The 26,540-nt window shown below is 41.7% G+C and overlaps 1 protein-coding gene across 6 annotated transcripts in view; it reads right to left on the reverse strand.

Annotated features, from left to right (window-relative positions):
- Positions 1–26,540, reverse strand: part of VPS54 (VPS54 subunit of GARP complex) — a 156,505-nt gene that overhangs the window by 99,597 nt on the left and 30,368 nt on the right. For 4 of the 6 annotated variants that reach the window (XR_809755.4, XM_005212812.5, XM_059891567.1 and 1 more), the window contains exon 1: positions 2,633–2,723. The exons of 1 other annotated variant lie outside the window; for it this stretch is intronic. The gene's annotated coding sequence lies outside the window, so the exon portion shown is untranslated. Of the gene's footprint in view, positions 1–2,632; positions 2,724–10,355; positions 10,562–26,540 lie in introns of those variants that run through there. One more of the 6 variants, XM_059891565.1, reaches the window with a different exon arrangement.

Here is a 26,540-nt window from a genome sequence, read left to right on the forward strand (position 1 = left end):
TTTAGCTTAAAGCATTTTATAGGATTTTGTAATATGAATCACATGTATCGTCCCCTTCCTCCCTCCATCCCAAAGATGGGGAAATGTCCAGTTCTCTCACTACTCTGCTAGTAAAATGTCAAATACATACATCCATGTGTACGTACATACTTATACATAAGATCTTAACAGTTCTAACTCGCAAATCCCCATTTCTTGCTTTACATGGTAACACTGTGGTTCTTAAATCATGTGCCCTAGAGATTCAAGCTTCCACTCCAGATTTCCTCATCTGGTTCCTGCCATCTATTTGTGAAGGAAGTAGAAGTAAGCAGATGACCTTTAAGATCTTTTCAACTCTAATATCCAATGGCAAAAACACTCCTTCAACTTTTACTTACTGACTCCTAGCTGACTAAACCACCTCCTCAGATCATTGAAGTCATTCATGCTAACTTTTCTTTCTCCAGTAGTAATCTATGATGAATACAACCAAACAGGATGTCAACTGTTTAAAATATCACTTTTTAATACCAGTGATCAGTTGATTATTGCCTGACTCAAACTATTTTAAACGTGGAAATTAATTTTAAAAGAAAATTTTTTCAGGGAGTAATACTGTATATATGAGTGAACCATAACAGGCAAATATTGAGATGGAAAGTAGATTAGTGGTTGCCTATGTCCGGGGGTAGGGTGGAGTGGGGAGAATGGGGAGTAACTGCTAATGGGCAGAGGTTTCTTTTTGGGGTGATGAAAATGTTCTAAAATTAGATTATGGTAATGGTTGCACAACTATGTAAATTACCTAAAAATGGACGAATTTAACACTTTAAATAAGTGTACCCTACTCAATAAATATTGTAAAAAGCTTAAAGCAGAAAAAGAATTTTAATCAACTCTTATTGATAGGAAAGGAATGTGATTAAGAACAAATTCTGCAAAGTTTCCCATTTCAAGAGTTGTGTAAGATTTGATTTTAATTCTGACATAAAAACTTAATACCGATCCAGAAATTAACTTTTCCAGAAAATAAATACAAATTTAATCATCTTTTCCTAATAAACTTTGGATAACTTAAACGCAATGAAAAACATTTCAGAAAGCCAAATGTTAGGGTAACAATACCTCTCTGCTGCTGCTGCTAAGTCGTTTCAGTCGTGTCCAACTCTGTGCGACCCCATAGACAGCAGCCCACCAGGCTCCCCTGTCCCTGGGATTCTCCAGGCAAGAACACTGGAGTGGGTTGCCATTTCCTTCTCCAATGCATGAAAGTGAAAAGTCAAAACCTCTCTAAGACCAAAATATATTAATATCATCATCAACAACAGAACAGAGACAGTCTTTACAGTTTTGTTGTAGTTCACTCTTTGTAAAGAAAACCATAGAGATATTTTTAATTTATTTTAAAAGTGATCCTCAGGTTGTAATGTCTGTCCTGATAACGCAATAATTCTAAAATTAAGAGAGTATCATTTTAAAATAGCCAAATCACAATAAAATCGCAAACATCTAATCCCTTAGACCATAACTATCAAGCACCCAAAATTTGCACACATTGATTTTTATCAAAACCTATCATAAGCAATGATGACAACTATGAACAATCAAGTAATACCTATTTCCAGGAAATCAGAATCTGACTGAAATCAAACAAATCCCATCATTCCATCTTAGAAGTCATTAAGGCTCTCAAGCTACTTTTCCAAATAGAACATCAGATAAAGTCAACCTGAATGTCCGTCAAAATCTGCAATTTAAGTTACCACAATAACATTTCTCAGTACACTATCATGACATCACTTGCCTTTTTAAAGCATTTACTATTAAGACTGCCCTGGGGTTTGACAAATCAGACACAGAACCAATTAAAAATAAAACACAAAAACATTCCAACTGAATTCTTCGAAAGTAAAGAGAGCCCAAATAAAGATCAAAATAAATCTAGTTAATGGGGAACTCTTAAAAACAAACTGCAACCCGGGTCAGCCAAAATTCTAAAAATACCATCCCAAACTCAGCACATGGACAGACCAAGTGTTAATCATAATGGGCAGGCAAAAGTTCCCCTGTCAACAACAGGAGAGCAGGTAAGGCCTGCCTTTGTATCAATGCAGAGACGGGAAGATGTATAACTGAAGAAAATTAACTATTGAACAAAATGATTGCGAGCTAAACTGCCAAACTGCAAAACACCGAGTTATTTTCTGGGCTGGCCATCTCCAGGAAGAAAAAATGACTTTTTAAATTTAAATTATTCCAGTAGGATCAAAAAGCAGGTTAAGGGCCCGGCTAGAAAAAGAAAGGGAAAGTTTGGGGGCAGCGTCTAAGGAGGGTGGTGGAAGTTCCACAGCCGAAATCCCAAGAGGGGCGAGAGGGGCGAGAGGGGCGAGAGCGGCGTCGCAGCCGCGGGCTAGGGGCGAAGAGTACAGCTGCCGGCCCGGATCCCGGCGGCAGAGTGAGAAGGAAGAGGAGGAGGTGGTGGCCGGGAGGAATGGAAGCTTCGGCGCTGGTCAGTTGTGACCGAAACTCCGCCGGCTTGGGCCTGGGAGGAGACAGAGGGGGTGGGGTCTCTGTCCTCCCTCCACGGCAAGTCGGGGCGAGGGTGGGCCGCGAAGCGCTGGGGGCCGCGTGGGGCCGGCCCGACACCTACCTGCGGGTCCCGGGCAGCCGCCCTAGAGCGAGGCCTAGTGCATCGCCGCCGCCTCCAAGCCTCCACGTCGCGCCGAGGCTGCTGCTCCGCGGCCGCCGCCGCCCGGAGCCCGGCTGGGCCCGAGCCCGGCTTCCCGCCCCCGCCCCGCGCCGGCTGGCCCGTCGGCCGGGGGAGCACAGGGCCGCCCTCTCGAGCCCAGCTCCGCTCAGGGGTGAGAGGCGGCAGTGGCGGCTCCCTCACGTCTCTCCCGGGTGTCCTGTCAGCCAGCAGTTTCCCCCGAGTCCGCAGCGCCGCCTCCGCCGCTGCTGCCACCGCCTCTCCCACATCCCCGGCCTCCAGAGGAGCCGCCGCCGCCGCCGCGCCGCGACCACTACCCCTAGCGACTCTGCTCCCTGCTCTACTGCTTCTCCTCACCCCGCCCGCCCGCCTCGGTCTGGCTAGGTCCGGGGAGACAGTGCCGGAGGCCGCCGCGAGGCCGCCGCAGCCCCCAGCCCACAATCCACCGCGCGGCTCCACCGGGGCGGGAGGCCGCGGCCCGGGCCGGGGGGAGCGCTTGCAGTCTCGGGAGAGGGCCGGACCTGGAGCGGGCGCCGCCGGCGTTACCCCGGAGCGGGGAATACCCCGCGCGGCCGCTCAGCGCCTCCTCTAATCTCTAATAACTTCCCAGGCAGAGACAGAAACGCACGCTGAACTCGACTTTTCCCTACGACCCCTCCCCCACCCCCAGGTGCTCTCGGCTGCAGCCAGGTGCCGCTTGCCGCCTTCCCGGGTCTGTACGCGACCCCTCAGGGTGGCCCTCGACCAACCGACACCAAACATCCCTCAATCACTCAGCACCTATTAAAGCAGATACTTCCACAACATTCCACCTCTCCCTTCACGCCTTTAAAGTGAAGGCTGTTCAGAGTTTCCCGGTTAAGTGTCCTTTGAAAGGTTTAAGGTCACCCCCTCCCCAACAATCCACTGGACTCTGGAAACAGTGCACTCCCTATGGAGGCCTTCTCCCACCAAATCCCAAGTTTTGCCCAAGTTCCAGGCCTTCCTCTCGCACCTGTCACACTTCTCTAACCATGGAATCAGTTCTTCCTGCTTTGATTGAAATACTTGAAGAGTGTGTATGTGTGCATGTGTATTATTTAATACCTCCTCACTATGATTCTCAACAGTAATCCAATTTAGCCTGGTTTCGGAGGGCTGGTGATCTTAATCCAGTTAATAGAATCCACAAGAAAGAGAATGTGTTAGGATACTTTTTAAAAGAGAGAAAAGGGCCTTTTGAATGCTTATTTTATCAGCTAGTGTGTTTCATGTGTTTTATCAAATCAAAAGTGAAAATGTAACTCTTACCGTTGGAGATTGAAAAAAAAAGTTTCCAGTTTCACTTCTAAGAAGTCATTTTGAAAACTGCAAACATAACTATTTTACCCACTAAAGAGCTAAAGTTGGGGGAAGGGAAGGACAATAGAGAAGAAACAAAAATAGTTGAGAGGAAATTCTTTATATTGTTCTAAATTCAATTTTCTACAATTTTGTAATAAGGAGAATGAGAACAATAATCTCCAACATGAACTAAATTTAACTATAAAAATAATAAACTCTCCTAAATCCTGGGTAAAACCAGATTACACACGTTACATACATTACACAAGAAAGACTCACCAAATTTCACCAAAGGCCAGAGAGAAAACTAATTCACTTTAAATCTAGAATCAGTTCATAGATTATACTATGAAATGGATGCAACAAGTTCTTATATTTTGAAACCACATCAGGAAACCAACAGTAGTTCAAAAGCTGCCTTATACCCAGTGGTTTGGCGTTTTAAAAAATATTTGCGCTTATACCCGACCTTGCTCGGAAAAAGATTCCAAGTTGCCGTAGTTGGCACTTGGGTTAGAGAATAGCTATGAAGTATCTCTCAGACACTAGCACAAGACAGACAGGTTTGCTTTCCTTATCATCCATTTGTAGATAACAAACCATAGGAAGAAAATACATGTTGAGTATTGCACTGAGTTCTTTCAGGGATCCAGCATGATTTTGTTTTTACTAATTCACAGAACAGTTCATAATCATGAATCTAAATCTAAAACTAAATGCTGATAATCAGGTTTGCCAAAAACATAACAAAAGACTATTAACCGGATAAGGAATTTAATTTAGAAGTAGGTATATTTCCGATTAATATGTTCACCTGTTATCCCTTAAATGATTGGAGTATTAAAAAGAAAAGCCAAATTGAAAACAAATGTGTAGAGATATGTAATTCGTATTAATTTCCAGAAAGCACAGATCACAGAAAATTAAGAATAACTGATAGAAATCATTATTGCCCTCAAATGAAGCAAATATCAAGGCAATATTTAGCTACCCTATTACTAACAGTGTATCTGGCATTATCTTTATTAAACCTGTTGAGAATTATGAATGGTGATAGTCACCAGGGTCAGATATTCTCATTAGATGGAGAATGGGCAAATTTTCTAATGCTGCAACACCTATGAAAGGCCTATGTCATGTTTGCTATATGCTCAGCACGTATTTGTGTATGGGGCAGTTGTGAGACTAACATGTTTCTCAATCAGTGAATACCATTTTTAATGACTTGTTTGACAGAAACTATACTTTCATATGCCAATATAAATACAGAAGGGAAAGGGAACATAGTTGTAGGAACAATCAGAAAAAGAATTTTGCAATTTATTAGATACGAGCACTAGCCCCTCTTTTCTCTACAATGTATGTGCACAGTCACGTCCGACTCTGGGACCCCATGGACTGTAGCCCACCAGGTTCCTTCATTGGGGTAGATTCTTTACCACTGAGCCACCTGGGAAGCTCTTTTTCTAAATAGCAAATCTTAAACCTATCAAATGGAAACCCATTCAAGTTCTCTAACTTACTCTATAGCTCATATCATGTACATGCTGTCACTCAGTCGTGTCCAGCTATTTGCAACACCATGGACTGTAACAGCCCACCAGGATCCTCTGGCCATAGACTTCTCCAGGCACGAATTTTGGAGTAGGTTGCCATTTCCTAGTCCAGGGGATCTCCCAACCCAAGGATCAAACCTGCGTCTCTTGGTCCCTTGTGTCTCCTGCATTAGCAGGTGGATTCTTTACTACTGTGCCAACTAGGAAGCCCCTCAATTCAGTTCAGTCGCTCAGTCGTGTCCGACTCTTTGCAACCCCATCAATCACAGCACGCCAGGCCTCCCTGTCCATCACCAACTCCCAGAGTTCACTCAGACTCACATCCATCGAGTCAATGATGCCATCCAGCCATCTCATCCTCTGTCATCCCCTTCTCCTCCTGCCCCCAATCCCTCCCAGCATCAGAGTCTTTTCCAATGAGTCAACTCTTCGCATGAGGTGGCCAAAGTACTGGAGCTTCAGCTTTAGCATCATTCCTTCCAAAGAAATCCCAGGGCTGATCTCCTTCAGAATGCACTGGTTGGATCTCCTTGCAGTCCAAGGGACTCTCAACAGTCTTCTCCAACACCACAGTTCAAAAGCATCAATTCTTCGGCACTCAGCCTTCTTCACAGTCCAACTCTCACATCCATACATGACCACAGGAAAAACCATAGCCTTGACTAGATGGACCTTTGTTGGCAAAGTAATGTCCCTGCTTTTCAATATGCTATCTAGGTTGGACATAACTTTCCTTCCAAGGAGTAAGCGTCTTTTAATTTCATGGCTGCAGTCACCATCTGCAGTGATTTTGAAGCCCAAAAAATAAAGTCTGACACTTGCCACTGTTTCCCCATCTATTTCCCATGAAGTGATGGGACCGGATGCCATGACCTTAGTTTTCTGAATGTTGAGCTTTAAGCCAACTTTTTCACTCTCCTCTTTCACCTTCATCAAGAGGCTTTTGAGTTCCTCTTCACTTTCTGCCATAAGGGTGGTGTCATCTGCATATCTGAGGTTATTGATATTTCTCCTGGCAATCTTGATTCCAGCTTGTGTTTCTTCCAGCCCAGCGTTTCTCATGATGTACTCTGCATAGAAGTTAAATAAACAGGATGACAATATACAGCCTTGACGTACTCCTTTTCCTGTTTGGAACCAGTCTGTTGTTCCATGTCCAGTTCTAACTGTTGCTTCCTGACCTGCATACAGATTTCTCAAGAGGCACATCAGGTAGTCTGGTATTCCCATCTCTTTCAGAATTTCCCACAGTTTATTGTGATCCACACAGTCAAAGTCTTTGGCATAGTCAATAAAGCAGAAATAGATGTTTTTCTGGAACTCTCTTCCTTTTTCCATGATCCAGCGAATGTTGGCAATTTGATCTCTGGTTCCTCTGCCTTTTCTAACACCAGCTTGAACATCAGGAAGTTCACGGTTCACGTATTGCTGAAGCCTGGCTTGGAGAATTTTGAGCATTACTTTACTAGCATGTGAGATGAGTGCAATTGTGCGGTAGTTTGAGCATTCTTTGGCATTGCCTTTCTTTGTGATCGGAATGATGCTGTGAAAGTGCTGCACTCAATATGCCAGCAAATTTGGAAAACAGCAGTGGCCACAGGAATGGAAAAGGTCAGTTTTTATTCCAATCCCAAAGAAAGGAAGCCCCTAAATATGTAAAATTACATTGTGTGTTTTTCTATTAATATAAATTACCATTGGTACAAAGTCAACATGCATTCAAGCACTAAAAGTAGTAGTGCTGGTAGTAATTTCATCAGGGTTTGATTTTTTGTTCCAATGCCCTGAATTATTTGATCCATCATGTTTCAGCTATTCTAAGATGTAACAGTGTTTTTAAATCACAATTTATAGCATGATAAAACTTGAAACTATGTTTTAATATCTTCATATCTAATGTGGGACTATTGGAAAACTTTCCAGTTTACTTTGAGTATGGTGTAAGATATTAAAACTAAATGTGTGGATAAGCAACAGAAATGTTATGATATCTCATGTGATAATAATACACTCAATAATTGTTTGACTCATATAATTTTTCAATATATCATCATTGCTTGTATCTTCTAAATCAGCTGCTTGATTACTTTGGAAACAATTATTTAACTCTGTTAAACTGCCCTGTTACATTTATCTTTCATGCTGATATTCCAAATTTTCATTTGATTACCATGAAAATCAGTTCAGTTCAGTCGCTCAGTCATGTCCGACTCTTTGCGACCCCATGAACCGCAGCATGCCAGGCCTCCCTGTCCATCACCAACTCCTGGAGTTCACTCAGACTCACGTCCATCGAGTCAGTGATGCCATCCAGCCATCTCATCCTGTGTCGTCCCCTTCTCCTCCTGCCCCCAATCCCTCCCAGCATCAGAGTCTTTTCCAATGAGTCAACTCTTCTCATGAGGTGGCCAAAGTACTGGAGTTTCAGCTTTAGCATCATTTCTTCCAAAGAAATCCCAGGGCTGATCTCCTTCAGAATGGACTGGTTGGATCTCCTTGCAGTCCAAGGGACTCCCAAGAGTCTTCTCCAACACCACAGTTCAAAAGCATCAGTTCTTAGTTTCTGTGAATCAGGAGTCTGGGCACAGCCTAGCTTGGTCTGGTGCTCAGGGTCTCATAAGGCTGCAATCAAAATATCAGTCAGGCTGTGTTCTCATTTGGAGCTTTGACTGGGGAAGAATCTGCTTCCAAGGTGATGCATGTTATTGGCAGAATTCCTTTTCTTACGATTGTATGAGAACCATAGTTTCTTGCTAGCTGAGGACTGCCCTCAGCTCCTAGAGGCCTCCTGCAATTCCTTGCCATATAGGTTTTCTCACTATGGCTGATTACTTCATCCAAACAGCAAGGAGGGTCTCTAAACTCTCTAAAGAGAGTCACCTAGCATCATATTCTATCTTCACCATGATGATATTCTATCTTCACCATGCAAGTCACAAGTTTTGTTTACATTCAAAAAGAGGGGATTACACAAAGTTGTGACTATCAGGAAGTGGGAATCATGGGGCTACCCTGGAATCTGTCTACCACCTGCAGTGATTAATTTGACAGGCTTTGTAATTTAAGTCTGGGTTTTCAGCTCTGCTTTGACACTTTATGTGATTTTGATCTCAATTTCTAATCCTTTATTTCTTCATCTGCCAATTAGGAGTAATATTTTCTTGGCAGTTTATTTTTCTCCTGAGTAAAGTGAGGATAATAATAAAGTTGTAAGGATTAAATGAACATTTTAACACAGTAACTAGTAACATGAAAGACTCAAAACACACTTGCTAGTTTTCTTCCTCTTCCCTCCTTTTTTAAATTTTGATCTTGGTCTACTAGAAGTTCCCATTGTTATTTCTACTTTCAGTTGCTACTTTGTTAGCCTATGTTCAGAGTATGTGTATGTGTGTGTGTATACCTGTGTCTGTTACTGTTGTTCAGTCACAAACTCGTGTCCAACTCTTTGCGACTCCATGGACTGCAGCACGCCAGGCTCCCCTGTCCTTCACTATCTCCCTGAGTTTGCTCCAATTCATGTCCAGTGAATCAGTGATGCTATCTAACCATCTCATCCTCTACCACCCTCTTCTCCTTTTGCCTTCAGTCTTTCCCAGCATCAAGGTCTTTTCCAACAAGTTGGCTCTTTGCATCAGGTGGCCAAAGTATTGGAGTTTAAGCTTCAGCATCAGTGCTGCCAATGAATATTCAGGACTGATTTCCTTTAGGATTGACTGGTTTGATCTCCTTGCAGTCCAAGGGACTCTCAAAGAGTTTTCTCCAGCACCATAATTCGAAAGCATCAGTTCTTCAGTGCTCAACCTTCTTTATGATCCAACTCTCACATCCATACATGACTACTGGAAAAACCATGCTTTGACTATACAGACCTTTGTCGGCAAAGCGATGTTTCTGCTTTTTAATAACACTGTCTAGGTTTGTCATAGCTTTCCTTCCAAGGAGCAAGCATCTTTTAATTTCATGGCTACAGTCACCATCCACAGTGATTTTGGAGCCTTAGAAAATAAAATCTGTACCTGTGCTTAGGGGCATACAAAACTAACTCTAGTATCAATACCTTTAAAAATAGGACTATATTGCAAAATATTATCTCCTAACTTCAACTAAGCAAAATTAAAAATGGATAAATCCATGATATTAGAAAGATAATTATTAAACATGGAGGCTTTGAGAGTTTAGAGAACTTTGTTGGGATTGGCTTCCCCCTCCCTCTGAATCATATTAAATATGCATATGGTACAGAAGGACATGTTTACATAGTAGTCTTCATGCACTTGGAGTTTGCATCCTAGCTCTGCCACTTTCTGGCTGAGTTACTTCAGGCATGTTAATCTCTCTAAAGCTCAGTTCCTCATTGGAATAATGATAGTACCCACTCACCAGAACTCCTAAAGTATATTTAAAATGTATTTAAATAGCATCACATAGTGCCTAGCCCATAGTCAGTACGTAAAGATGTTAGATATCCTACCCATTATTATAATTTTTACTATCTCATCATTATTAGGAAAGCTGTGTTAATGAAAACCACAGAACAGGAATCAGCAAGACTTGACTATGAATGAAGTGGGTGAAGTAAGGCATGAGAAGTCAAAAGATCTCAGAACTTCTCGTAAACCAAAGGGCTGCAAGGAATAGGTGGTCAGAAGTATGAAAATTTGCAAGTCAGAAGTTGGACGAGTAGGAACTAGGGGCCAAGGTAAGACTGAATTCTCAACCAACCTGTGAGGAATGTAATATAAGACATCAGTAAGAGAAGGGCATGTGAAACAGACAATTCCTACCTCAGACGTGAAGTCTTTTATATATTACACTTCCTCCTGGAGCAGGTGTCAACCGTAGAGCGTATCTATTTGCATTTGGAACAGGAAACACATGAGTCCTTTAACATCAGAAAATAGTTAATAAATTGTTGAAGAGCAATATAGCAATGAAAGTGAAAGCCACTCACTTGTGTCTGACTTTTTGTGACCCAGTGGACTGTAACCCACCCACCAGGCTCCTCTGTCCATGGAATTTTCCAGGCAAGAATACTGGAGTGGATTGCCATTTCCTTCTCCAGGGGATCTTCCTGACCCAGGGATTGAACCCAGGTTTCCTGCATTGCAGGCTGATTCTTAGCAATAAATAGTAGAATATAGCAATGAAAAATATGGCCATATCCTGACAAACATAAAATTATTTTCAAATTGGACCATTTCCCTAGGGAAGTAGTTATATATATAGTATCTAACCCATCCCATTATAATATTTTTTTTCTTATGTTGCTCTATTCAGTACTGATTCTTTTCTCTATGGAGGCTTTGTGTAACAAACTAGTTATGTTTCCAGGACAGGATTTTCTGTTGTTGCTGCTATTGTACTTTTCAAATATCCTACAGAATCTGGAACAAAGAACTACAAAGTAGACTTTCAATAAGTGTTTGTTGAATTAAAAAATAAATATGAATTATTCCTCCTTAGTAAATGGCATTTAGTTTAATGAAAAATAATAATTCATGAAAGTAATGGATGACCTTGAAATCATACTTGATTCTTTCATATTCCACATCTACCATGTCAAAAAATCCTATTAGTTCTATCTTCAAAATATATCTTGACTGAACACTTCTCACCATTCACATTGCATCCACCCTGGTCCAAGACATCTTGCCTATGGGCCACAAACTACAGCTGTTGTACTATATACTGCTCATTACAGGAAGCACCATTCACAGACATAACAGGTGAACGATGCTTCTTGGAGTTATGTAGTGCAATGATCCTACTTGCCTGGATTACTGCAAAAGTCTCCTAGTCTTTGTCCCTCACCAGCTTACTGTCAACATAATAATCAGTTTGACCTTCGGTTCAGTTCAGTTCAGTTGCTCAGTTGTGTCTGACTCTTTGTGGCCCCATGGACTGCAGCATACCAGGCTTCCCTGTCCATAACCAACTCCTGGAACTTACTCAAACTCATGTACATTGAGTCAGTGATGCTATACCAACCATCTCATCCTCTGTCGTCCCCTTCTTCTCCCACCTTCAATCTTTCCCAGCATCAGGATCTTTTCCAATGAGTCGGTTCTTCACATCAGATGGCCAAACTATTGGAGTTTCAGCATCAGTCCTTAAGATGAATATTCAGGACTGATTTTCCTTAGGATGAACTGGTTGGGTCTCCTTGCAGTCCAAGGGACTCTCAAGAGTCTTCTCCAACACCATAGTTTCAAAACCATCAATTCTTCAGCACTCAGCTTTTTTTATAGTCCAACTCTCACATCCATACATGACTACTAGAAAAACCATAGCTTTGACTAGACAGACCTTTATTGGCAAAATAATGTCTCTGCTTTTTAATATGCTGTCTAGGTTGGTCATAACTTTTCTTCCAAGTTTGACCTTGCTAAAACTTAAATCAGGTCATGTCATGTCATATCATTCCTCTGCTTAGAACATGCCAGTGGCTGTATCTCATTCACAGTAAAAGATAAAGTCCTGACAAGGTCCTAGTTGATCTCATACCACTCTTAATTCTCTAACTTTATCTCCTCCTGCTCCCCGCATTTCTCACTCTGCTCTGGTCATATTGGGCTCCTCACTGTTCCTGGGATGCCAGGCATGACCCTGCCTCAAGAGCATTTACACTTACTCTTCCCTCTGCCTGGAAATCTTTTCCCCCAGGTATCCAAATGGTTAATTCGCTCACCTCCTTTGGGTCTTTATTCAGATCTTACCTTTGCAGTGAGACAGTCTGTGACACCCATATTTCTTATTGCAACACCATGCCCTATGTGTTTTTCCACTTCTTCTCCTTAGTCTTTATTATCATATAACCCACCCATATATTTTACTTATTTATTATCTTCCCCCATGACAACAGAGAGTTTTATCTGTTTTGTTTATCACTTTACCCCTCCCCATACTTGGAACAATGCCTGGTGCTAGTTGAGAGTTCAATAAATACTTGTTGAAATAATGAACAGAAGATAAAGGCAGACTAGTGCTTATAAACCACTTTTTTCCATATATTAAGCAGAATTTGTAACCAATTAGTCCATTGTTTTTTCAAGGCTTGCCACTGATATGTTTGGAGAAGGAAACGGCAACCCACTCCAGTATTCTTGCCTAGAGAATCCTGTGGACAGAGGAGCCTGGTGGGCTGCTGTCCATAGGGTCGCGCAGAGTCGGACGCAACTCAAGGGACTTAGCATGCATGCATGCATTGGAGAAGGAAATGGTGACCCACTCCAGTATTCTTGCCTGGAGAATCTCAGGGAGGGAGGAGCCTGGTGGGCTGCCATCTACCAGGTCGCACAGAGTCGGACACGACCGAAGCAACTTAGCAGAAGCAGCAGCAGCAACTGATATGTTATAGGGCTCAGGATATTTGTAAGTAACTATTAAATTATTAGACGACAGTCTTGCCTTATTTTACAATTGGAGTATTTTAAGTAATAATTATATGGAATAATTTTTTAAATATGTAATTCTATAATGAAAAGAAAGAATGGCTAAACATTTATTAGAAAAAATTTTTTCACTTACAAGTTCCCTAGGTTAAGGAGAAATTTCTTTAAGACTTTTCCAGGAGAAATTATGGGTGATTTAGAAACCATACATTTTTCAGAGAAACAGAAGCCATGATTGGCCTCTCAATGGCCGACCACCTTCTACGTCAACTGCGTACATGACTCAATACCAGCCATCACTCAGAAAAAACCCCCTCAGCAGCAGGAATACAAATTCTTATACCACAATGTAATATTTTTAAACAGAGGGGAAAAAAATCAAACAGGAAATATTTTGGAAGCAAAATAAACAGAGACCAAAAAACCCCACTTGGTATCATAGAAACAGGACAATCTCACTACATAATCCAAAGTAAAAGATTACTATAACAATAGATTGCAATTATATAATAGATTTTCCTTGGATACCAAAATACATTTAGTTCTCATGCAATTGTCTGGTCATTTTGGTTCCCATCTACCAGGAAGTAAAATATCTCTGTTTTCTTGCCTTATTCTCTTTATTTGTGTGAATTCCTGAGTGTTAACAAGTTCTCAGTCAGAATTTTATTTTAATCTATAAGTCTTATTTCCAAACATCTCATTTTAGATTTAAAACAGTATTTTCCCCTTCCATACCTTTATTTATTAACTTTTAGGGAGCTATATAAAATGAAAAAAACTAAAAACTAAAAAAAAAATAATTGAAATCGATGACTTTGGAAAAGAAGAGGTTTTTCACTTGCAGATGAGGAAATGGAGGTCCAAAGGGCTGAGACAAAACATGTTAGTGGTGGGAGCTGGTTTCCAATCAGAAACCAGGTTTAAGAACTTCCACTTTCTGTCCCATGCCCTTTGTCCCATATTATATTGTCACATTGGAATGCTACAGCAACAAACTACTGAAAAGCAAATAATTGTGTTAAGTGGAATTACTTATTATTTGAATCCAAAAAATAGCAGATTCCCCTTCTCCTCCAAAGAAAAGCTGAGGCTTTCTTCAAAGTATGGAATTTGAAGGTTCTCATTACTTGTAAAAAAAAGAAAACATCTTGTAGGGAAGATTTTACTTGGTAAATAGATATCTAATAACTTAGGAAATAATCAATGAGATGAATTTAATATTTTAGGTATTCTTTCAGTTCAGTCAGTCAGTTCAGTTGCTCAGTCATGTCCAACTTTTTATGACCCCATGAATTGCAGCACGCCAGGCCTCCCTGTCCATCACCAACTCCTGGAGTTCACTCAGACTCACATCCATCAAGTCGGTGATGCCATCCAGCCATCTCATCCTCTGTCATCCCCTTCTCTTCCTTCCCCCAATCCCTCCCAGCATCAGAGTCTTTCAAAATGAGTCAACTCTTCGCATGAGGTGGCTAAAGTACTGGAGTTTCAGCTTTAGCATCATTCCTTCCAAAGAACACCCAGGACTGATCTCCTTTAGAATGGACTGGTTGGATCTCCTTGCGGTCCATGGGATTCTCAAGAGTCTTCTCCAACACCACAGTTCAATAGCATCAATTATTTGGTGCTCAGCTTTCTTCACAGTCCAACTCTCACATCCATACATGGCTACTGGAAAAACCATAGCCTTGACTAGACGGACCTTTGTTGGCAAAGTAATGTCTCTGCTTTTGAATATGCTATCTAGGTTGGTCATAACTTTCCTTCCAAGGAGTAAGCGTCTTTTAATTTCATGGCTGCAGTCACCATCTGCAGTGATTTTGGAGCCAAAAAAATAAAGTCTGACACTGTTTCCACTCTTTCCCCATCTATTTCCCATGAAGTGATGGGACCAGATGCCATGATCTTCCTTTTCTGAATGTTGAGCTTTAAGCCAACTTTTTCACTCTCCTCTTTCACTTTCATCAAGAGGCTCTTTAGTTCATCTTCACTTTCTGTCATAAGGGTGGTGTCATCTGCATATCTGAGGTTATTGATATTTCTCCTGGCAATCTTGACTCCAGCTTGTGCTTCATCCAGCCCAGTGTTTCTCATGATGTACTCTGCATAGAAGTTGAATAAGCAGGGTGACAATATACAGCCTTGATGTACTCCTTTTCCTATTTGGAACCAGTCTGTTGTTCCATGTCTAGTTCTAACTGTTGCTTCCTGACCTGCATATAGGTTTCTTAAGAGGCAGGTCAGGTGGTCTGGTATTTCCATCTCTTTCAGAATTTTCCACAGTTTATTGTGATCCACACAGTCAAAGTCTTTGGCATAGTCAATAAAGCAGAAATAGATGTTTTTCTGGAACTCTCTTGCTTTTTTGATGATCCAGCGGTTGTTGGCAATTTGATCTCTGGTTCCTCTGCCTTTTCTAAAACCAGCTTGAACATCAGGAAGTTCACAGTTCATGTATTGCTGAAGCCTGGCTTGGAGAATTTTGAGCATTACCTTACTAGCGTGTGAGATGAGTGCAATTGTGCGGTAGTTTGAGCATTCTTTGGCATTACCTTTCTTTGGGATTGGAATGAAAACTGGTATTCTTTACCAGTTCACAAATCCAAGAAACTGTTCCTATATTTTGTCTAAGAATGAAGCATTTTACAAAATATGTAGCTCATTTTTGTGTATTCCTCCTTTATAAAGAAGAAGCCTATTTCCACTCTTCTAAGACTATCCCTTTTCATACTGTTCATGGGATTCTCAAAGCAAGAATACTGAAGTGGTTTGCCATTCCTTTCTCCAGTGGACCACGTTTTGTCAGAACTCTCCATGATGACCCATCTGTCTTGGGTGGCCCTACATGGCATGGCTCATAGTTTCATTGAGCTAGACAAGACTGTGGTCCATGTGATCAGTTTGGTTAGTTTTCTCTGATTGTGGTTTTCATTCTGTCTGCCCTCTGATAAGGATAAGAGGCTTATGGAAACTTCCTGACAGGAGAGACTGACTGAGGGGGAAACCGGGTCTTGTTCTGATGGGCAGGGCCATGTTCAGTAAATCTTTAATCCAATTTTCTGTTGATGGGCAGGGCTGTGTTCCCTCCATGTTGCTTGACCTGAGACAAAACTATGGTGGAGGTAATGAAGATAATGGCAACCTCCTTCAAAAGGTCCCATGCACGCACTGCTGCACTCAGTGCCTCCAACCCTGCATCAGGCCATCACCAACCCACGCCTCCACTGGAGACTCCTGGACACTCATGGGCATGTCTGGGTCAGTTTCTTGTGGGGTCACTGCTCCTTTCTCCTGGGTCCTGGTGCACACAAGGTTTTATTTGTGCCCTCCCAGAGTCTACTTCCCCACTCCTGTAAGTTCTGGTGATTCTATGGTGGGATTAATAGCGACCTCCTCCAAGAGGGCTTATGCCAAACCCAGGTCTGCTGCACCTAGAGCCCCTGCAACAGGCCACTGCTGACCTGTACCTCCACAGGAGACACTCAGGCACAGATCTGGCTAAGTCTCTGTGGGTTGGGCATGCATTTTGTGCCCTTCTCAGGTCTGAGCAGCTCAGGCAACCAGGTGCTTGGTGAGCGCACTGTTCCAGGTGGGCCATGTGTCTTAATCACCTCCCCAGTCCCAGCTGCTTGGTTTCCTGGTTGTGCCGCAAGAGCACTGTCTCAGATGTACTGTATGTCTCCTCTGGAGAGCTGATCTCAAGCTGAGACCCTCCTGGTGGATATCAACCATCCAGGATCTCAGGAAAATGTGATTAGCAGCTGGGCGCCTGCTCACAGTTTGGTGGAAGATGCCCTTTCTGGAGCTGAAATTGTAGCTTGCCTTCTGGCTCTGGCTGTCAAAAGCCTGCTTCTCTGCCTCTGGAGCAGGGAGGGTCTGGTACACAGCAGGCTAGCTCTCTTTTGATATTTGCTCAATCCTTTGTTCTGTGAGCAGGCCAGGCTGCACCTTAGGTTGTTAGGTTAGCGCCTTTCATGGAAAGTTCTCTTTTCTGGCAGTTGCGATTAGGTTGTCTATTCTGTGGAAGTTTTGTTTTTCTTTTCTCCCAGTTATGTTGCCTTCTGAGATTCCAAAACTCCGCACAAAGCCACGTGTGAGAGGGCTTCCTATTGTGTGGAAACTTCTCCTCCTTCATGACTCCCTCAGCAGTGGCCACAGGACTGGAAAAGGTCAGTTTTCATTCCAATCCCAAAGAAAGGCAATGCCAAAGAATGCTCAAACTACTGCACAATTGCACTCATCTCACACGCTAGCAAACATTTAAAATTCTCCAAGCCAGGCTTCAACAGTACATGAACCATGAACTTTCAGATGTTCAAGCTGGGGTTAGAAAAGGCAGAGGAACCAGAGACCAAATTGCCAATATCTGCTGGATCATCAAAAAAGCAAGAGAGTTCCAGAAAAACATCTACTTTTGCTTTACTGCCTATGCCAAAGCCTTTGAATGTGTGGATCACAATAAACTGTGTAAAATTCTGAAAGAGGTGGGCATACCAGACCACCTGACCTGCCTCTTGCGAAACTTGTATGCAGGTCAGGAAGCAACAGTTAGAACTGGACATGAAATTAAAAGACGCTTACTCTTTGGAAGGAAAGTTATGACCAACCTAGACAGCATATTAAAAAGCAGAGATATCACTTTACCAACAAAGGTCTGTCTAGTCAAAGCTATGGTTTTTCTAGTAGTCATGTATGGATGTGAGAGTTGAACTATAAATAAAGCTGAGCACTGAAGAACTGATGTTTTTGAATTGTGATATTGGAGAAGACTCTTGCGAGTCCCTTGGACTGCAAGGAGATCCAACCAGTCCAGCCTAAAGGAAATCAGTCCTGAATATTCATTGGAAGGACTGATGCTGAAGCTGAAACTCCAATACGTTGGCCATCTGATGTGAAGAACCAACTCATTAGAGAAGACCCTGATGCTGGGAAAGATTGAAGGCAGGAGGAGAAGGGGATGACGAGGATGAGAATATTGAATGGCATCACTGACTCGATGGACATGAGTTTGAGTAGGCTCTGGGAGTTGGTGATGTACAGGGAAGCCTGGTGTGGTGCAGTCCATGGGGTCGCAAAGAGTCAGAAATGACAGAGTAACTGAACTGAAGTTTATCCCAACTTTATTTTACAGCTGGAGAAGGCAATGGCACCCCACTCCAGTACTCTTGCCTGGAAAATCCCATGGGCGGAGGAGCCTGGTGGGCTGCAGTCCATGGGGTCGCTGAGAGTCGGACACAACTGAGCGACTTACTTTCACTTTTTACTTTCATGCATTGGAGAAGGAAATGGCAACCCACTCCAGTGTTCTTGCCTGGAGAATCCCAGGGATGGGGGAGCCTGGTGAGCTGCCATCTATGGGGTTGCACAGAGTCGGACACAACTGAAACAACTTAGCAGCAGCAGCATACATAGCAAAAGAAATGGTAAAGGGAGCATACAGGTCCCATTTACCAAATAAGTATTTTTGTGTCTATTATAAATTGAAAGTCAGACTAGTGATAGTTTTTTCCCCCATAGATCCCTACAACAAGCATATATCAAATCAGTGAGCAAACAAAAAGCTTGTCTAATGGCTCTGTCTTTATGATTCAACTGGCTTGCTGATGCATGCCAGTGAGCAGTGCTTCTATTACAGGTGGTCAGCACATCTCTCTAGTTAATGGCACCCAGAGGGAAATTCTTTACTGCATGCCTGAGCTGCCTGCCTTTTACCCCAGTATGCTAGAGGCTACCTCAGTACTTTTCCTCAGAATGAGGTTAATTTTTGTCAAAATCATGATCCCTCTTAGTGGTAATATTCTGATTCTAAATCTCTTATTAGAATAAAGAGATAGGGAAAGTTTTCGTATACCAACATTCCCTAACCCCCTTTTAGGTTAACCCCTAATCCTACTTTTCCAATAGACAAAACATCCATTCAGACTCAGTGTATATTTATCAAACATATTTCTGGGTCCTAGATGCTAATGGTAAACAAGACTGATTCAGTTCATGCTCTCAAAGCACTCACAATCTGGGGTGGGTTGGAGAGGGAATACAGAATAGAGACATTCAACAAAGCATTACAGAACTATCCAACAACAGTTGGGATATATTGTCATGGAAAAGAAAAGAAGCCTTGAGAGCTTGTAAAGGTGAGTGTAATTTAATGTAGGTGAAGCATTTAAATTGAAAAATAAATAGGAATTTGCCAAGGAAAGGGAATAGTGGTGGTGAAACAATAGTGGTGGAAGACTCACAGGCAGTGGAAATAGCCAACAGAAAGAAACTCCAAGACATGAAGCAGTTAGGTAAGCAGAAGGAACAGCGAAAAGGCCAAAGTAGGCCTAAGTCAGACCATTCAAGGAGTTATAGGTCATGGTAGAATTTGAACTTGATTATAAGTTTTTACAGGACTCTGTGGAAAAGGATGACACAAACGTGTTTTTAAAAGATCAGTTTGACCACTCTGTGGAGAATGAATTAGTGGACATAACCAAGAAAACATGTGGAACTGGCAACTAGAAAGCTATCTGTTAGGGAATGAATGTTTGTGTCCCCCACACCCAAAAGCATATGTTGAAGGCTTCATCCTCCATTGTGATGGTATTTGGAGGTGGGAATTTGGGGGAGGGGGTGTAATTAAGTTTGAATGAGGTTGTGAGGGTGAAATCCCCATGATGGGAAGAGTGCCCTTATTAGAAGAGGAAGAGTGGGCGATACCACTGTCTCTCCATCACGTGAGGATATAGTGAGAAGATGGCTGTCTGTAGGCCAGGAAGAAGGCTCTCACCAGGAACTCAGTCTACCAGCACCTTGATCTGGGACTTCCCAGATCTTATAACTTCTAGAAATAAATGTCTATTGTTTAAGTAATCCAGTATGTGTTTTGTTATTGCAGCTGGAGTCTGAGTGGTCCAGGTGCTGGGCTAAGGTGGTGGTGATAAAGACAAAGAGCAGTAAACAGACTGAGAAGTATCCTTAGAGACAGAATTGATAGTACTTGGTGACTGGTTGGACAAAAGGGCTAAGAAATAAGTAGATGTTAAGGATGATTCCTGGGCTTCCCAGGTGGCTCAGTGGTAAAGAATCCACCTGCCAATGCAGGAGAAGCAAGTTCGGTCTCCAAGTCGAGAAGATCCCCTGGAGAAGGAAATGGCAACCTACTCCAGTATCCTTGCCTGGGAATTCTATGGACAGAGGAGCCTGGTGGGCTGCAGTCCATGGGGTTGTAAAAGAGTTGGACATTACTTAGCGACTAAAACAACAAAAAGGATGATGTCTAAGTTGATGATTCCTAGGTTCTTGACAAGAGCAACTGGGAGGATGGTAGGACTATTTAATGAGGTAGGAAACACTGGAGAAGAGAAAGAATTAGCACCATAAGTTTAGTAATAGATACGTCTAACTTGGAATGTCAGTGTACTAGCTATATCAAAATATTAAGAAAGCAGTTAAATATATGAGTATAGATCTAAGAGAAACCTGAATGAAGATATAAATTCAGAAGTTATCAACATGTAGCTAATAATTGAAAGGATAGATGTGTATGAGATTCTTGAGGGAGTAGAGAGATAAGAAGAGGAGGGAAGGGGAGAGAAGGAAAAAGAAGGGGAGAGGGCCTGTAAGTCCATACAAGCATTCATCAGCATATTTCAAATCAATGAACAAACAAAACATTTATATAAATGGCTTTGTCATTTACTAAATGAGTAAATGCTTTCTAGAAGGTTTTAAGAAAAGGCAGAGGAACCAGAGATCAAATTGCCAACATCTGCTGGATCATAGAAAAAGCAAGAGAGTTCCAGAAAAACATCTATTTCTGCTTTATTGACTATGCCAAAGACTTTGACCGTGTGGATCACAATAAACTGTGGGAAATTCTGAAAGAGATGGGAATACCAGACCACCTGATCTGCCTCTTGAGAAATTTGTATGCAGGTCAGGAGCAACAATTAGAACTGGACATGGAACAACAGACTGGTTCCAAAGAGGAAAAGGAGTACATCAAGGCTGTATATTGTCACCCTGCTTATTCAACTTCTATGCAGAGTACATCATGAGAAATGCTGGGCTGGAATAAGCACAAGCTGGAATCAAGATTGCCAGGAGAAATATCAGTAACCTCAGATATGCAGATGACACCACCCTTATGACAGAAAGTGAAGATGAACTAAAGAGCCTCTTGATGAAAGTGAAAGAGGAGAATGAAAAAGTTGGCTTAAAGCTCAACGTTCAGAAAACAAAGATCATGGCATCCGGTCCCATCACTTCATGGCAAATAGATGGGGAAACAGTGGAAACAGTGGCTGACTTTATTTTGGGGGGCTCCAAAATCACTGCAGATGGTGACTACAGCCATGAAATTAAAAGACACTTTCTCCTTGGAAAGAAAGTTACAACCAACCTAGACAGCATATTAAAAAGCAGAGACATTACTTTGCCAACAAAGGTCCGTCTAGTCAAGACTATGGTTTTTCCAGAGTCATGTATAGATGTGAAAGTTGGACTATAAAGAAAGCTGAGCACCGAAGAATTGATGCTTTTGAACTGTGGTATTGGAGAAGACTCTTGAGAGTCCCTTGGACTGCAAGGAGATCCAACCAGTCCATCCTAAAGGAAATCAGTCCCGAATATTCACTGGAAGGACTGATATTCAAGCTGAAACTCCAATACTTTGGCCACCTGATGCGAAGAGCTGACTCATTTGAAAAGACCCTGATGCTGGGAAAGATTGAGGGCAGGAGTAGTAGGGGATGACAGAGGATGAGATGGTTGGTTAGCATCACCAACTCAATGGACATGGGTTTGAGTGAACTCCAGGAGTTGGTGAGGACAGGGAGGCCTGGTGTGCTGCGGTTCATGGGGTCACCAAGAGTCGGATACGACTGAGCTACTGAACTGAACTGAACTGAAAAGCTTACTTGTGAACAAAAAATAAGGTAGAGAGAGGGACTGATGGAGTGAAGTGAGGGAGGATTTTCTTAATATGGTAGATATTTGAACATGTTTGATTTCCTGAAGATTCTCTTCAAAAAGAAAAAAAAAAAAGTAACTCCATTGGACATTATAATTAATTTTCTCCCAAATATTTTTCATTCATATTCTGTGGGTCAGGAATGTATTCTGATAGAATTTGACACACACACACACACACACACACACACAAATATATATATATAGCTTAAACTAAGAAAAAGGGGGATGGGATATGAAGAGGATAATTTATCCCTTTATGTCATTTAAAAGTCCATGGTTAGGAATGACTATTACATGGTGATATTTAGAGGTTCAAATGATCAAGCAGGAACCAATTTTCCCCATTTCTCACCTTTCAGGTCAGATCAGATCAGTCGCTCAGTCGTGTCTGACTCTTTGGGACCCCATGACTGGCAGCACACCAGGCCTCCCTGTCCATCACCAACCCCTGGAGTTCACTCAGACTCACATCCATAGAACTGGTGATGCCATCCAGCCATCTCATCCTCTGTCGTCCCTTTCTCCTCCTGCCCCCAATCCCTCCCAGCATGAGTCTTTTCCAGTGAGTCAACTCTTTGCATAAGGTGGCCAAAGTACTGGAGTTTCAGCTTTAGCATCATTCCTTCCAAAGAAATCCCAGGGCTGATCTCCTTCAGAATGGACTGGTTGGATCTCCTTGCAGTCCAAGGGACTCTCAAGAGTCTTCTCCAACACCACAGTTCAAAAGCATCAATTCTTCGGAGCTCAGCCTTTTTCACAGTCCAACTCTCACATCCATACATGACCACAGGAAAAACCATAGCCTTGACTAGATGGACCTTTGTTGGCAAAGTAATGTCTCTGCTTTTTAATATGCTATCTAGATTGGTCATAACTTTCCTTCCAAGGAGTAAGCGTCTTTTAATTTCATGGCTGCAGTCACCATCTGCAGTGATTTTGGAGCCCAGAAGAATAAAGTCTGACACTGTTTCCACTCTTTCCCCATCTATTTCCCATGAAGTGGTGAGACCAGATGCCATGATCTTCATTTTCTGAATGTTGAGCTTTAAGCCAACTTTTTCACTCTCCACTTTCACTTTTATCAAGAGGCTTTTGAGTTCCTCTTCACTTTCTGCCATAAGGGTGGTATCATCTGCATATCTGAGGTTATTGATATTTCTCCCAGCAATCTTGATTCCCGCTTGTGTTTCTTCCAGTCCAGCGTTTCTCATGATGTACTCTGCATATAAGTTAAATAAACAGGGTGACAATATACAGCCTTGACGTACTCCTTTTCCTATTTGGAACCAGTCTGTTGTTCCATGTCCAGTTCTAACTGTTGCTTCCTGACCTGCATACAAATTTATCAAGAGGCAGATCAAGTGGTCTGGTATTCCCATCTCTTTCAGAATTTTCCACAGTTTATTGTGATCCACACAGTCAAAGTCTTTGGCATAGTCAATAAAGCAGAAATAGATGTTTTTCTGGAACTCTCTTGCTTTTTCTATGATCCAGCAGATGTTGGCAATTTGATCTCTGGTTCCTCTGCCTTTTCTAAAACCAGCTTGAACATCAGGAAGTTCACGGTTCACATATTGCTGAAGCCTGGCTTGGAGAATTTTGAGCATTACTTTACTAGCGTGTGAGATGAGTGCAATTGTGCGGTAGTTTGAGCATTCTTTGGCATTGCCTTTCTTTGGGATTGGAATGAAAACTGACCTTTTCCAGTCCTGTGGCCACTGCTGAGTTTTCCAAATTTGCTGGCATATTGAGTGCAGCACTTTCACAGCATCATCTTTCAGGATTTGGAATAGCTCAACTGGAATTCCATCACCTCCACTAGCTTTGTTCGTAGTAATGCTTTCTAAGACCCACTTGACTTCACATTCCAGGATGTCTGGCTCTAGGTCAGTGATCACACCATAGTGATTATCTGGGTTGTGAAGATCTTTTTTGTACAGTTCTTCTGTGTATTCTTGCCATCTCTTCTTAATATCTTCTGCTTCTGTTAGGTCCATACCTTCATTCATTTATTCATTTGAAAATATTCATTGAAAACTACTATGTCTATTTAAAGCAGTAGCAATACAATGATACAAAAAACAAGCCCAATTTCACTACTTCTTTTCAGCATTGTATTGGAAGTTCTACCAGGGCAATAGGTTAAGAAAAAGAAATTTTAACAGCATAAGAATTTAGGATGTTGAAAGCACTGTTATATTTAGATAATATAACTGTATATTTAGGAAACCTCAATGAATCTACTTGAATTAATTAGCCAGTAAGCCAGCGTGAAAGAGGAACCCCAGTTCTACAACTGCAAGGAACTGAATTGCAGCAATTATCAGTGAACTTAGAAGAGGACTCTCAGCTTGAGGTGAGATCATAGGCATGGCTGACACCTTGATTCAGCCTGGTGAGACTTTGAGCTGGCTGACCTAGCTAACTCATATTCATGATTGACTCATGAAAACAGTGAGATAATAACTTTGTTTTTTAAGATGCTAGGTTTGTGATAACTTGTTATGCAACAATGGAAAACCAATATAGAAGGTTAAAATACAAAATTCAATTGTTTTTCTATATACTAGCAAAAAACAGAAAAAATGTTTAAATTGTTACCTTTGACAATTGCACAGACGTATCAAATACCTAGGAATAAATCTAATTAAAGAATATAAAACATCTACACAGAAAATTATAGAACTTTTTGAGAGAAATTGCTGTTGTTGCTGCTGAGTCACTTCAGTCGTGTCCGACTCTGTGCGACCCCATAGACGGCAGCCCACCAGGCTCCCCGGTCCCTGGGATTCTCCAGGCAAGAACACCATAGTGGGTTGCCATTTCCTTCTCCAATGCATGAAAGTGAAAAGTGAAAGTGAAGTCGCTCAGTCCTGTCCGACCCTCAGCAACCCCATGGACTGCAGCTTTCCAGGCTCCTCCATCCATGAGATTTTCCAGGCAAGAGTACTGGAGTGGGGTGCCATTGCCTTCTCCTCAGAGAAATTGAAGATAACCTAAATAAATGGAAACATGTGCACTGTTCATGGGTTAGAATTTCTATGTTGTAAATATGTCAATCTCTTCAAATTAATTTATGGATTTAATGTGATCCCAATGAAAATCTCAACAGACTGAAAATAATAAATATTGTCTAGGATGTGTAGCAACAGGTACATAACAGGATATATCAGTATGATCATTTTTTGTTTTGATAGAAGAAATTTTTTATGGCACTATCACATTGGAAAATAATTTTACAACATCTTCTAAAATTGAACATATGTACATTCATGTATACTCTATGACCTAGCAATTCTACTCTTATTAATATATCCAATAAAATACATATATATGTTCATCAAGGGCATTTATAATAATTCTGAGTGATAGAGGCCAGACACATAAGAATGAATACTATACTTCAATTTACACAACATTGGAAAACTCAAAACTATGGTGTTAACAGTCAAGAGGAGAGATTGGGAGAAGTATGAGGTAAATAATATTCTATTTCTTGATCTGGGTGTTAGCTAAAGGTGTATTCACTTTGTAATAATTGTTTACTCAAAGTAGTTTTGTGTGTGTTTTTTTTTCTGTATATGAGTTATGTATCAATAAAAAGATGTTAAAACCATGCCAAGCTTCCTACCCTCATGGATTTTATATTCTACTGTGAGGCTCCCTGCTCTCCTCTGTGTTGTCTGGCTTCAGCCTTAGTCTTTCAAGCTGTGGGAAGAAATAGGAAGACAGCTTCCAGAAGCTCCTCCTCTACAACTTCCCATATTCAAACCAGAAGCCAAGGCATTTTTCTTTCTGAGTTTTAGAGACTCAGCCAAAGGTCCAGGTTGTCTCTCTCTGGCTCTGACTGGGTGATAATTCCCATCACTGAGGTCAGTGTTAGGTTCTTAACTGGCCAGGCCTGAACCACAGTGAACTTCAGCAGAACATACAAGGTAAGAATGAGGAAAGATGTGGTTCTCCAGGAAAAGAAAAATGAAACAAAACAAAAAACAAAACTGGGGCCCCATTTCAGAAGAGGAAGTAAATGTAGGCTGAAAACCCAGGAAAGCTACATAGCAGGTCTCCTGCAAATGAAAACCCAGATTTGCTACTTCTTATTAGGAAGTAGCAACTGGAGAATCCCAGGGATGGAGGAGCCTGGTGGGCTGCCGTCTATGGAGTCGCACAGAGTCAGACACGACTGAAGCAACTTAGCAGATTAGGTCAACTTACCTTTTATCTCTTGAATTTATCACACATTTCAAAGATCTGTGTTGCTTACTTCTTCCACTATTAACAAGATTGCAAATAGACTCTTTTCTTCCCTTTCATTCACTGAACAGGGTACTCCCTGTTTCCCTGGCTTTAAACAAGCTACAATCAACCAAACAAGAATTAATAGCAAAAATCCATTTGGAGTTTCCAATGTCTGTGTCTGCTAGAAATTACAATGGTTAACAAAAAAATATTCAGACCTTGGAAAATAAGTTTTATTTCTACAAACCTTTCAGATGCCTTAGGGACTGCCTCCTCTGATAAGCTTTATTTACCATCTCCTGGGCTTCCCTGGTGGCTCAGAGGTTAAAGCATCTGCCTCTAATGCTGGAGACCTGGGTTCAATCCCTGGGTCAGGAA

The sequence above is a fragment of the Bos taurus genome, chromosome 11, assembly GCF_002263795.3.
Source record: "Bos taurus isolate L1 Dominette 01449 registration number 42190680 breed Hereford chromosome 11, ARS-UCD2.0, whole genome shotgun sequence".
Classification (NCBI taxonomy): Eukaryota; Metazoa; Chordata; class Mammalia; order Artiodactyla; family Bovidae; genus Bos; species Bos taurus.